We start from the raw sequence: 14003 nt of genomic DNA on the forward strand, positions 1-14003 counted from the left end.
ACGTGCTGAATGGCCTCTCTCTCCCTGCTGAAATGATTCTATTGTTCTGTTCGTAGCTTTTGCACACTTGACCATTTCAGCATATCTCATTCTCAGTATGTAGATGATGAAATGAGCTCACTGTTTTAATGGAAACAAACGTGACAGCTGTCTTGGGCATCAAGCATTTGATGAAATGTCATGAGATGATTGTGTTTGATAGTATTTGCTGAAGTAACATTGGTGACCAGAAACCTGTCCTTGGTTCGAATTGTTCAAGCTACCCATATCCTAAGAAGGGGTGAGTTAAAATAAAGAAACACTGCTCTGACAAACAAAGCTGTTCCCTTATTCATGGAGGATGGACTGAGGGGAGCATTATATAAACATCAAGCTCCCCTGAATAATGCCAGTTACAAGAGACTTGATAGACTCAATGTTAAGTCAACAGCCAGAAGATGAAAGATTTAAGGATTGAGCCCCACATGATCTTTCTCTCCAAACTCAGTGCTGTTGGTAGCAAGCCAATAGATGAAAAGAAAAACCCAGAGAGAGAGAAAAAAACAAAAATCCTTTAAGACCAGAACTGAAAATAAATCACATTGTGGTACATCACAAAACCTTACACTGAGCAGAGATGCAATCTTGCATTAACTTTGTAATAAAAATGTCAAGAACTTGTCATTCAGACTTGGTTTGAGTTCTACCCAACAAACAGATGAAAATGCCTAAAAGAAAGGATTTCTTTGCAGCATTTCCTTTTGAATTTGCCCGTCATCCTCTATTGTAGGAACTAACTTATCATTAAAGATGGGATCCCCTGACACAGCTCTTTGGTATGTTACACAATCACTCTTCCTGCTCCAGACAGTGAGCACTGGAGCCTAGGGAGGAACTCTTTGATGTCAGCTACACCCTTATCTGATGCTAACACACACATAAGATCATTGCTTGGAAGAGAGAAATACTAAAGGACACAGGGAAGGAGGAGGATTAACCAAGGTCGCTTAAAACCAGAAAGTCACCAATGTAGACCAGCTGAGATAAATTGTTTCCAATGTGTGGCAAAACTTGATTACAAGTTTCTACAAACAGCTTCCAGCAGGGGTCGCCAAATAACCATCAGGAGTGGGAACCCAGACTGCAGACAGCTCACCTTTAAAGGTGCTATATAAATGCATGTTCCTGTTAAATTGGTTCTCCCTCTCTAGCCTGGCAACACTAAGTACAATGGCTGCAGTAACAGCCCTGGCCAAGGTCAGGTAGATGACTATAAACCAAGTCATTGGAAACATTTTCATAATTTTCATAGTTCAGTGATGCTATTTGATGAGAACTTCATAAATCTCTCCTCATGTATAGTCAGACGTTTTAAAATGTAATTAAATGATCGAAGATATATTTTCAAAATGTAAAGCACCAAATCTGCTCGATCATTACCACGGTCAGCTAATGGCATTGTCCAACCCGTGGGCTTGGACTGACACATTTGTACCATCATAAATGAACTTCTGCTTATAAATCAAGATTGTAATTTGTAAAAGTGTGACAGTGACCAATGTATCACTTAATGTAAATCATTGGACACGAGGTCTCAGTTTTATGGTTCTCCCCCTTTCACAATGCTCTCATTCTGAATGTGCCAGATCTGTCTATAAAGACTGCCATCCATCTGCATCAAATAATTGTCTTTCTCTTCACCTGTGCTAGAAGACTGACCTACAGCTCACCGAAGAAGCTATTCTTTCTGCGTGAATCCATGAGTGTTGGATGGCTGCGCAGTATGACAGATATCTCAGCCGAGACTAATCCCGCACCCACCCAATATCCAAACAGGCTGCTTCCTACACCCACGTCCTCACTCCCTGGCTCCAGGTCCCCTCAGGACAGAAAGCCACCCAAGGATGCTAGCTTGACACTCCCATCAATCCCGCACCCAACCGCAGTCGTTAACCCGGTGACTTGTCCCAAGCCTTTACAGCTAACGCATGTACTCAGCCCAATGAGAGGGAGCCTCGAGCCCAAGACCATGCAGCAAAATCAGTCCCTTGGTCAGAGTGATGTATGCTCCAAAGACTGTTAACGTACTGAAAGGAGAAACAGGTTCCAGCAGCACTCACTGTCATATTGGAAAGATGTTCTCAGATCTTTTGCCAATATCTTCCCTCTCTGTCCTACCTTCACAGTACGCTGCTTACACAGACCAGTCCCTTTGGTTCACGATGTTGCCAGCTTTTTAACCTTCTCCCAGATCGATCTAACACTTCCCTCTCACATAGTACACCATTTTCTTCCACCCACATACCTAACAGCCTCTTAAATATCCCCAATGTATCTGCCTCTATCACCGCCCGGCAGCGCATTTCCACACACTTACCACTCTCTGCTTAAACAACCTCCCTTATACTTTCCTCCAATCATCTTGAAGTTATGCCTTCTCATATTAGCCATTTCCGCCCTGAGAGAAAGATGCTGGCTGTCCACTCTATCTGTTCTTGTACACCTCTGTCAAGTCTCATCCCCTCCTCCACTCCAAAAGAGAAAAGCCCCAGTTCGCTCAACCTTTCCTCACAAGACATGACCTCTAGTCGAGGTAGCATCCTGGCAAGTCTCCTCTACACCCTTTCTAAAGCTTCCACATCCTTCCTAAAATGGGACGACCAGAACTGAACACAGTTCCCTAAGTGTGGTCTGACCCGGTTTTATAGAGCTGCAACATTACCTCACGGCTCTTAAACTCAGTGTCCCAACTAATGAAGGCCAACACACCATACACCTTCTTAACAACCCTATCAACTTGAGTGGCAAATTTGAGGGATCTATTACATGGGCTCCAAGCTCCTTCTGTTCCTCCAAGCTCCTATAAGTCCTCCCATTAACCTTGTACTCTACTTTGTTCAAAAGGCTAGCTAGTATACGGATTAGTGTGTAGAACAGCACGGACAGGCTCTCTCTCCAGCCAGTGCGTCAAGCTCAGCTCTTCTCTTCCACAATTTACCTGAAAGGCAGCTCTGCACCGTGACCAAGGGAGGGGTGCCTAAGACATTTCCCCTCCCGTGAAGCAGAGGTAGAACGAGGCCATGCACTGCCACACCTTCCTGCTCCGGGCCGCTTCCACTGACAAACCAAGGGAGTTACTCGGCACTCTTTGGCAAGTCGAGAAAAGAAAGATATATCTAAAGATCACTGAAAGATACTAAAATCTTAAGACAGTGCAACAAACTGTGTTATACTGAATTAGAGTTCCAAAGGGCATTTGGAACATGTGGTAGTAACAAAGCCATAGCCATCCTGACACGCAGAATTTCTTTGTATTTTTTTTTTGTGTGCTGGTTACTCTCTATTAATGTAAACATGCTATAAATTAACCCCTTCAAGACCAATGTTAGAAATGCATCTAGTATTACAGTGAAAATGCTTGTGATTGAATAGCACATAGGCAAGGACATAAAGTACTGAGACTTCTAGTTTTCCCCAATGAGCATCCTCTAGGTCCTGCTTTTACTGAAAAAGCATTTCCAAAACAGCAAATATGGCAAAGACTATTTTTTAAAAGACACTATAATACTCACCACTGTATACAGTCACAATTAATAACCCGTTTGATTGTTATTCATTCCCAACCTAATCGTTCAGAAGCCAGGGTCATTTTGTTTTCTGAGGTGTATCACTCTACGATGCTGAGATTCTTTTGCTGTTTCCACACACACACACACACACTGAGCTGTTCACTGGTTAATTATTCATTTACCAGCTCAGCTCAAAGCCTATGTCGTTAATCTCAGGTACTCTAAACTGTCACAGTTTTTGTGACTACGGCAGTATTTTGTTCTACACACATGCCTCTTTTTCTGCTTACAGTGCTGAACATTCACACCCCTGCACTGCTGGTAAATGTGTACAATACTGTAGACAGACTTTCACAGGAGTGCACTGTACATCAGGAAGAATGGCATTCTGTGTAATCACCGGGCGCAATACACCACCAGGGAATTGAAATATGCTGAGCGGAGTAAATAGTTCTTCAGTCTCCTCCAAAACTGAGCTCCCTTTTTATGAGTTTCTTAACATACTGTATATTTTCCAATGCACAACACATCAATGAAATGGCTTTTGAAAGCGCTGGTGCAGGTAAGTTGCTGCAAGCACAAAACTGATTCAGACCAAAGAAAGATCTCAGAGCCATTTAGAACCAAACTAAACTGTCCGACCTTCAAGTCTTCTGGGTCTACCAATGAAAGCACCAACTTTCCAGGACTCTACAATTCATATTCGATAGCATTTATTTATATCATTTGTAGTTTGTATTTGCACAGCTTTTCTTCGTTTGCACATTGGTTGGTTGTCTACCTTTGTGTGCAGATTTTCACTGATTTCATTGTACTTCCTTGTATCTATGCGAATGCCCACAAGAAAATAAATCTCAAGGTGACATACACTTTTGATAATAAATTTTCTTTGAACCTTTTAATAAACTAAAATACTTTTCAACTTGATTTTTCCCCGCATTTCTGTTGTTCATTTTGTTTGAGAATTCAGTTAACAGTGGACATCACAAATCCTATCACCCTCCCGGGACTTAAACCAATGTGCACACTGCCAAAACTCCGACTTACTCTTTACTCGTACTTAAGGTGACCTATTGGGTATTTCCAGCTGTTTTCGACCCTTTCGGTTGCAACATCTGCATTAGTGTGTTGATCAGGATGCGCGTAATGTTCTCGAATTCAGCACGGCACAACGACCACCACACTCGCATCAGAAGCAAGGTTTCCCCAGCATCAAACTTTAAGTACAACTGCGATGGGTGGGGAGAAGTTATACGCAGGGAACTAACACGCAGAGCAGCGGGTTCCCTTCGCAGTGTCCCCGTACTTTGCCCAGCGTGGGGCGATCAATGCACCCCGTAACTGGAAGCGCTTGGCAGAAACAATGTTAACTTTCTCACCGCTGGGGCAGATCGCGAGCAGCGGACGGTGCTGGGGGAGGAAGAGAGCTACGAAATGTTTGCTTATTTGAACGCATCTAATGATTTAGCGCCATTCACAGGACATGCATTATGTTAAGGTACTTGGAAGTGCTTAATTAGTTTGTATATGCCGCATATTGAAAATAATCAACTTTTTTTGCAATGAATTCCGTCCAAAGGCCGATTAGTGAGCAAGAACCGTGCTCAAACACAGGTCGGCCAGAGCAGAAGCTTCTGTCCACCGCACGCTGCAACTTTCAATAAACAATTTCACAGAATTTGCAGCAGGGAAGGCGCAACAAACGCGTTCAGCTCGGCTAATATTTTGTCACGTGTTTGTGGCATTTACCCGGGGCGTGCAATCGTTATGACAATAAACTTTTGTTATTATTTCATTCTTTCGCTGACAGTGGTCAATACACTTCAACCTGCATGTTAGTAATGCGAAGATTGAAAGGCTCTGAAATGGCGAATTGATTTGATTTTGCGTTGTAGTAACACGGCGGACATTCACGAATTCTGGAAACCGACGGGAGGCAAAACCTGGTAGCAAAGTAATATTCATTTAGTGCGTAATCCGACAGGACAGCCGTGTCAGTCACTGCGAGCAGTTTTAACTTGAAACTTGCGAAAATAAACTGGAAGGTGTCACTGGGTTTGCTGTTCCAGTAGAGACGGCCTCCTCAAACATTTAACTAACAAATCAACGCGGGACCCGCAGCCCCGGGTGAGCAGGAATCCTTGCCCGGCACTCACACACTGGAGTTAATCATTGTCCAGTCCTCTTGCAGATGTTCGACAGCCGCAACTCTGCAAGGTATTCTGTTTGTTTATACGGGAGAGGTGTACGAGTGATGCCAATAAAATCAATACCAAACGCAGCTCAGAAAACTGCCCACGCTGCCGTGCAGCCTAAAAAAATCATCGGCTCTCCGATTACTGAACAGCTTGAATCAAATGAAAAATGATGCACACTTAAAGATTTGACCGCCAATGGTAACTTTATATTCCAGGGTCCTTAGTACGGCGGGTAACCTCTCCCTGCCTGTTGGTTTGCAATCAGATCAGCTGGGCATTAGGAACTAGATCGAACACTGTTTGTAAATATGTACATAAATTCATAAGTGAACGCCACACAGAATCCTCTCCTCGGCCTTCACAAACTACATCTCTCTGCCTTCTCTCAATCTCTTCTTTCCTGTTGGGTCCAGAAAACGTGCAACAATTTCACAACTCCCTTCCTCCTCCACACGCCAATCTGTTTCCATACATTATACCTTCCTAATTGTTTGATAGCTCTCTCCTCAAGGAATACTTCACAGAGCCCCGTGCAAGCAAATGGACTGATAAGCGAGAGAGAAAGAACGAAAGAAAAATAGCAAAACTAACCTCTTGCTGACCGGTGGTCACAAAAATTTGTGTTTTCAAGTTCAGAAGTGCCTCGAGGTTCCAGCAGGAGGATTCAATGTTTCTTTTTCCTCCGACGATTTAAAAACGTCGATAAAGGCTTGCTCAGAATATTCAAGTCATTTGTAAATCCAGCGTGAAACCCAACTCGGGGCTGCCTGTCAACTCCCGCAGAAATGGCAAATTTCTTGTATTCAGTTTAGCAGTCAGTCCACGCCTGAGGTAAACACAATCTTTCCTTTATGGAGCCTTCTAGCAATTTAGTTTCTGCGTTTACTCTGGTTTGCTTCTTCTTGGGGCTGCTTTTGGACAGAAAGAATCCTCCTCGTATGCCCAGTACTGCTTGTCTTCGAGGAGAGTTCCTAGATTATGAGCTCAGCGGAGTGTATTACTTTGCAGACCAGGGTGGCGGGTGGCGGGGGGAGGATGTAACACGGTTCTCCAGAGGTGCTGCTTACCTCTGTCGGTCCCGTGTGTTGCAGTGCTTCTGGTGTGCTGAGTGTGTATGTGTGTGAAAGCTTGGCTCGTAGACTTGAACTGCCAGCGGAGAGCCAGTGGCAGAGTTAGAGAGAGCGAGCGACAGAGAGAGAGAGGGGGAGAGAGAGAGAAAATTAAGGGAGATCAGATTTCAGTCTCTGGAGCGCTCTGCAGTGACGCGCAGAGGAAAATTAAGCAGGTTTGTGGGAGGGTAAGAGATTTCAAACCACCGACTACAGCGCGTAGCTCCTCCCTTCATTTGCTGTCGGAGCTGCTCGAAGTTTAGAACTGATATAATCAGTTACACTATCTTTTCCAAAGAGAAAGTTTCACTTTGTTCAGCGCTTTCCCGCAATTTCTATCTGTGCAGATTCCAATCGCATTATAGACAATGCGGGTTATTCCTGGCGTGTCTAGTTTATACGCAACACTCTGTTAAAACGGTCTTCAAGAAGAACAGCAAAACGGTATTTCTAACCCTGTAAAAGTTGCAAACAACTTTTAAAATGTCCACGCCGAAATCGTGGAATATCCACTGAAGTAACAGCGCTAAAGGACCTTGAAATCACGCCAAGTTTCCACACTGTGTGCAACTGCGGTCAAAATCTGCTCGAAGTTGCGCCAGTTGCATCACAGTGCGAGTCTCCGCTAAAATTCAACCGTACAGTCGTAAACGTTAAAATGCCACTAACCAGCAACGTCGCAACAAAAAGGGTTCCTTCTGTTTCTTCCAAGTATTTACGAAAAGCGATTGCTAGAAATAGCTCTAAACACTAAAATCAAGTAGTTTTAATGAAGGCATCGACCACTTCAGTTGGGGGCAAGTCGACTTAACATCACTTGAAAATATTTTAACATAACCATACAGAATGAATTTAATCTTGATTATGTATAAAATATAACTGCAAAACGGTTTAAGTGTATTGCACCTATGTCTGAAACTGACTTATTTTTAAGTGCGCTGGTTGTGTGCGAATTGCAGTGTTAGAACTAGTCTAAACGAACGGAAACTTGACGCTGGGGCTTCAGGTCTCCGCATCAGTGTAATGAAATCACAATTTGCTGTGCAGATTAATAACTACAATGAAAATGATAAACTTTTTCCAGTTTAGCTGTTAGGATTTATCCAGAAATAAAAACTATGTTGCAGCCATTTTATGTAAGGAACTTCCACAAACTACTTTTCTCGTCAAGCGTAGAGTGGCAGTTTAGTACAGATCGATAATGCTCAATGGCGCAGTGTTTTCACATCGACTACAGTACTTACACGGTACGTACTGATGCAACCGATGCTGACGTAGCTCCTGATATACCACTACTGTTGACTCTTCAAGTGCTTATTCAAACTCACCTGCTGATATACATCAGTTGCTATCATTAGATTAGATTCAACTTTATTGTCATTGTGCCGAGTACAGATATAAAGCCAATGAAATACATTTAGCATCTGACCAGAAATGCAAAGAATAGTGTTATTTAGAAAATAACTGTGAATTTAAAAAAGTGCTACAGCACACAAATATAAAGTACTGAGACAGTACAATATGGACTGCTTTAGCGCTGTGATGAGAGGTTCAGCAGTGCCATGGCCGGCTGATGTGTCCATTGTGTGGCGATGTAATTATAGAATAAAAATCAGATTTAATATCATTGGCATACGCCACAAAATGTGTTCTTTTGCGGCAACAGTATATTACATTACATAGTAATAAAAATTATAAATTGCATTGTTTATATACAAAAAGAAAATTAAATAAGTGGTGTGAAAAGAGAGGGAAAAATACTGAGGTAGTGCCTGTGGGCTCATTGTCCATTCAGAAATCTGACTGCAGAGGGAAAGCAGCTGTCCCTGAAAGGTCAAGGCTTCAGGCTCCCGTATCTACTCCTTGATGGTCGCTATGAGAAACTGGCAAGTCCTGGGTGATGGAGATCGTTCATGATGGATGCCACCTTTCGGAGTCACCTCCTTTCAAAGGTGGAGAAGCTAGTGCCCATGGTGGAGCTGGCAGAGTTTACAACTTTCTGCAGCCTTTTCTGATCCTGTGCAGTGGCCCCTCCATACAAGACGGTGATGCAACCAGGTTGAATGCTCTCCATGGTGCAGTATATAAAAAGTTACATAAAATAGATACAGGAAGATTAGGGTTTATATAGCACCCCTCAGATCCCTTGCAGGACAACCTTTGAAGCATTCCAGCGAACAGATGATCTTTTTGTTATTAAAGTATGCAAGGGATGCATTACTAACTGACAATAAAAGAGGACTGCGTGTCCTCATAATCTAATCTAATCTAAAAGTTAGTCAAGGGATGGATATCAGGCAGGGAGAATAGTCCTCTTCACGACTGGGAGTCGATCGGAACTTTGAGACTTTTTTTTTAACCGTGCCCATAGTCTGCTCTTTATCAAATTATGGTATTGCTTTGCACTGCTGTAACTATATGTTATAATTGTGTGGTCTTGTCAGTGTTAGTCTTTGGTTTGTCCTTTTTTTTTGTGATATTACTCTGGAGGAACATTGTATCATTTCTTAATGCATGCATTTCTAAATGACAATAAACGAGGACTGAGTGTCCTCATAATCTAATTTACAAGGAATCTTGCATCCAATATCAAAGACCCCCACTATCCAGGCCATGCTCTCTTCTCACTGCTGCCATCAGGGAGGTACAGGAGCTTTAGGACCCACACCAACAGGTTCAGGAATAGTTATTGCCCTACAACCACCATGCTCCTAAACCCGCGTGGATAACTTCACACACCTCAATACTGAACTGATTCCACATCCCATGGACCCTCTTTCACGGACTCTACAACTCATGGTCTCAACATTATCTGTTACATATTTTATTATTTGCCCAGTCTGTCGTCTTTTGCACATAGGTTGTCTAACTTTGTGTGTAGTTTTTCATTTGTGTTTCTTTGTACCTACAGTGAATTCCCACAAGTGAAAGAATTTCAGGATAGGACGTATATGGTGACATGTACAGTACGTACTCTGAAAATAAATTTACTTTGAAGTTTGAATCATTGAGGTGTACTAGACAGAAGGGCTGAAAGTCAGCCGCACAGCTCCCTCTGTATGCCTGCCACTTTAATAATAGTTTGCCCTGGCTGGTAATGTGCCTACTGAGGGAGTACCCATTATGTCAATGCCTGCTGATATATCATTTCTACATTGTTAATCTTAGGAAAGGTTTGGGGACATAGTATAACTTTGAACATACAGTATCTCACACTGCTCTTGTGTGCCTCTTAGTGGCAAGACCAGCCGAGGAGAGCGTTCTCTTCGAACCTATTCAACCAGAAAATGGTGAGCAGCACAGAATGACAGGAAGCCCCAGTAAGGAAGGGAGGGACGAAAAGAATGCAACCACCCATTATGCTTTAAACAAGCTAAACGTTTTTTTCTTTTAAAATATTTTACCAGTGAACAGTATCTTTTGAACAGCTCAAGGAGATAATTTGGTTGAAGTTTGCAGCTCTTTTATTTTGCATGGTTATACTTTCAGATTCCTGTAGCAATGAGGGGGAAAGTATCACAGAGCACTCGGTACCTGCCCTGAAATATAATGGAAGCTGTTTCACCAATCATTATTTCATAAATTACTAATGACAATTAACATGGTTATATTTAAGCCACAGTTATCAAATTGTAGTAAAACTACCCATGATTGTAAATAACCAAGTGGCCATATTTATCAGGTGGTTAAGAGAAACTGTACAGTGTGCAATTTATTCCGAGATACAGTGTGGAATACGCCCAGCAACCCACTTATTTAATACTAGCTTATCACGGGACAATTTACAAGAAGTAAGCGGTAGGTTTTTGGGAGGAAACCCATGTGACCATGGGGAGAGCATACAAACTCCCTACAGACCGCGCTGGAATTGAACTCTGAACCCCGACGTCCTGAGCTGCAATAGTGTCGTGCTAACCACTATGGTGCCACGGCGTCCTGTTCAGGTCAAAGTAAAACTCACAGTAAAGCAGATTGTAAATGGCATCAGTGTTCCTCAAAGTCAAGGCAAATGGGCTCTCCACTCTGCAAATCAAACACTCCTCGAGGAAGCTTGTTTGCGGCATTAGGCTGAGGAGGAGAGGCATTCAAGCAACTGCATTCGTTCAACAACTCATTCCCTTTTCACTTAAACATTTCAGTGAAAAGACCTAGACCCAACCTTACTTCAGTGTGGCCAACAAGAAAATTGCTAACCATTTTAAAATCCAGATAGTGCTATTTTTTGGGAAGAAGAATGAAATAAAAATGAATGAATGTGGTTTAATTTCCCTGTACTTTTCTTTGTCGAAGTACACAATGAGCAAAGCCTAATTAGCCAGACTACTGTGAGCAGACAGTGTCTTTCCCTACAGATGAAGGGGGTGCGTGAGATGGCAATACCATCAACAGAGAGGGAGTGAGAGAGGACAGCGTCACAAACAGTTTGGCATTAAAATCCTGAGCTGCCATCAAATGACAGCTTTACAGGCCTCCCAACAATGAAGAGAAGCTTTGCATTAATGGACAGATTGATGAGCCTAATTTAGGCTGCTCCGCTTCTCTGACCCCCCTGCCGCTCCGCCGAGCATTGGCCCTCTTCTTTCTTTCCCCCTTCGACATTATTCTGGCGGCTGAATAAACTTATCAGCCACAGTAACTCCATTCTGAGGACTGAGAAACACCTTTGTGACACCCACAGAAGAAAGGCACTACTTTGCAAGACAAAAGGTTGCCATAATCTCCTCATTGTCCCTCATTAAGATGGCAGAAGCTGCCTAATTGGAAAGTTATAGGATCCAACTAATACTCCTTAAATTAACCTGGTGAGTAATAAAGAAATCTCTCTCAACCCAAATACATATGTGACAGGGTTAACACATACTCATTGTTTGTAAACTCTACACACCCCTATCCTCTCCATCACTCTTTCTCTCTGCCTGAAGCCAAGCGATTGAATTTTAGGTGTTTTTACATTATGCAAGCAGCTGATGACTCATAAGCATAAATTAACTGGCTGCCACCCGACCAACAAATCCAGAACAATAAAGAAAGAACTTGTCTTTACATATCACCTTATTAAATACACGGGACATCACAAAACACTTTGGAGTCTAGCGTTTGATAAACAAAGCAGCCACATAATGCACAGCAAAATTCCACAAGTAAAAGTTGATCAGTCTGTGTTATTCTGATAGCCGTGGCACTCAAAAACAAGGCATCAAGTTTTAAAATCCAATTTAACAGTCCAAGTTTAATATATCATGCAAATGACAGCATCATTCTCTCTCATTACTTCGCTGTGCTTTCTGCATAGATTACATTCTGATGTCCCGGGGTGGGTCTTGAACTCAGGACATTTATAATTCAGAGGGAAAAGGGCTCCCAATTAAGTCAAGATGACATGCAAGCTTCTTGTAAAGACTTGGTTGATGGTTCAACATTCACTTAGTAACAATTCATCAAGTTCAATCATCAGTTTGTACTGAATACCTTGTCATTTGTAGGTTGTGCCCGGAGGGACACAACCCTTTGGCCCATCAAGTCTGTGCTGGCCATGAACCACGCATTCACACAAACCTGAATTTTATTTCATTTTTTATTTTCCCCACACTTTCATCAGCTCCCCCCCACCCACCAGATCAATCACTCACTTGCGCACACGGGGGTGGGGGGGGGGGAGAGAATTGACAGTGGCCTCCAAATGTGCACACCTTTATGATGTGGCAGGAAACCAGAGCACCTGGAGAAAACCAGGAGGTTGTGTAGAGAATGTGCATCCTGACGCTGCCTGAGCTGCTGAGTTCCTCCAGTATGTTGTGAGAGTTACTCTGGATTCTCAGCAACTGCAAAATCTCTGCCTAGTCCTGCTCTTCGATCCATCGGCTCACGTTGCAAAAAATAACGGTTATAATCAGAGCTTTTAATTTTTGCAACCACTCAAACTGTAAAGAGAAGGGGTTTCTAGAGTGTGACTTGCTTCAGATTCATCTGGGGAACCAGCCCTAGTGGATACAATGCTAAATATCGAAGCAGAATGAGTTAGGCAGGGAACATTTAGACCATAAGACAAAGGAACAGAAGTCAGCCATTCGGCCCATCGAGCCTGCTCCACCATTTTATCATGAGTTGATCCATTCTCCCATTTAGTCCCACTCCCCTGCCTTCTCACCATAGCCTTTGATGCCCTGGTTACTCATATACCTATCAATCTCTGCCTTAAATACACCCAATGACTTGGCCTCCACTGCCGCCCGTGGCAACAAATTCCATAAATTCACCACCCTCCGGCTAAAAAAATTTCTTCGCATCTCTGTTCTGAATAGGCGCCCTTCAATCCTTAAGTCGTGCCCTCTTGTACTAGACTCCCCCATCATGGGAAACAACTTTGCCACATCCACTCTGTCCCTGCCTTTCAACATTCGAAATGTTTCTATGAGGTCTCCCCTCATTCTTCTAAACTCCAAGGTTTAGTCAAACTGTGGGAAATATTCCAGGAAGTGTTTTGTATGAGTAAAATGATTAGAGAGATTGCACTTGGAAAGTTAATGAAGTATGAGGGATTAACAAACTAAAAGGACGACACAAGGGAGAGTGGAAATCCAGCAGAAGTGAAATTTAAAAGATGCAGAGAAGATACGCGAGATCAGAAAGGGAATATGATAGACCCTGCAAGGTTACTTCAAAAGATTTTATAAATCTGTTAAGTGTGAGCCCATTACGGATTGATTCAGGAGAGAATGGTTGGCTTATTTACTGAAAACTTCGCACCTGTTTCCACAGAGGAGGAAGGGACAAAATACCAGTGGAACATTGCCGCCCAAGCGGCAGGGCTTGACACTTCCAGCCGAGATCCCTGGAAAAGAACCAGGATTGGAAATACTGGATTATGCTCTTGTTCTAATTCCGGAGTGTACAGCCTATTCTGGCCGTGACCAATAAATTTGCCGCCGACTGGATATTGAAATCTGACTTTTGTGGACCATTGAACATTTAGGGGGAGATTTGCACCAAGATTGATTTCAACAGGAACTGAACTATACTTATGTAACTGAAGGTATGGAGGCTAATCCAGTACAATTTACTGTAGAAAATCATACTCCCCAAGGTTTTGTGGGAGGATATAGTGCCGCAGTAGTGTAGTGGCTAGCGTGACGCTATTACAGCTTTGG

General features: G+C 42.8%; 1 protein-coding gene across 10 annotated transcripts in view; it reads right to left on the bottom strand.

Annotated features, from left to right (window-relative positions):
- fgfr3 (fibroblast growth factor receptor 3) overlaps positions 1 to 14003 on the bottom strand; it is a 280510-nt gene that overhangs the window by 129384 nt on the left and 137123 nt on the right. For 2 of the 10 annotated variants that reach the window (XM_063047007.1, XM_063047009.1), the window contains exon 1: positions 6338 to 7013. The exons of 7 other annotated variants lie outside the window; for them this stretch is intronic. The gene's annotated coding sequence lies outside the window, so the exon portion shown is untranslated. Of the gene's footprint in view, positions 1 to 4595; positions 4614 to 6337; positions 7014 to 14003 lie in introns of those variants that run through there. One more of the 10 variants, XM_063047011.1, reaches the window with a different exon arrangement.

Source organism: Mobula hypostoma, chromosome 4 (genome assembly GCF_963921235.1).
Source record: "Mobula hypostoma chromosome 4, sMobHyp1.1, whole genome shotgun sequence".
Taxonomy (NCBI): Eukaryota; Metazoa; Chordata; class Chondrichthyes; order Myliobatiformes; family Myliobatidae; genus Mobula; species Mobula hypostoma.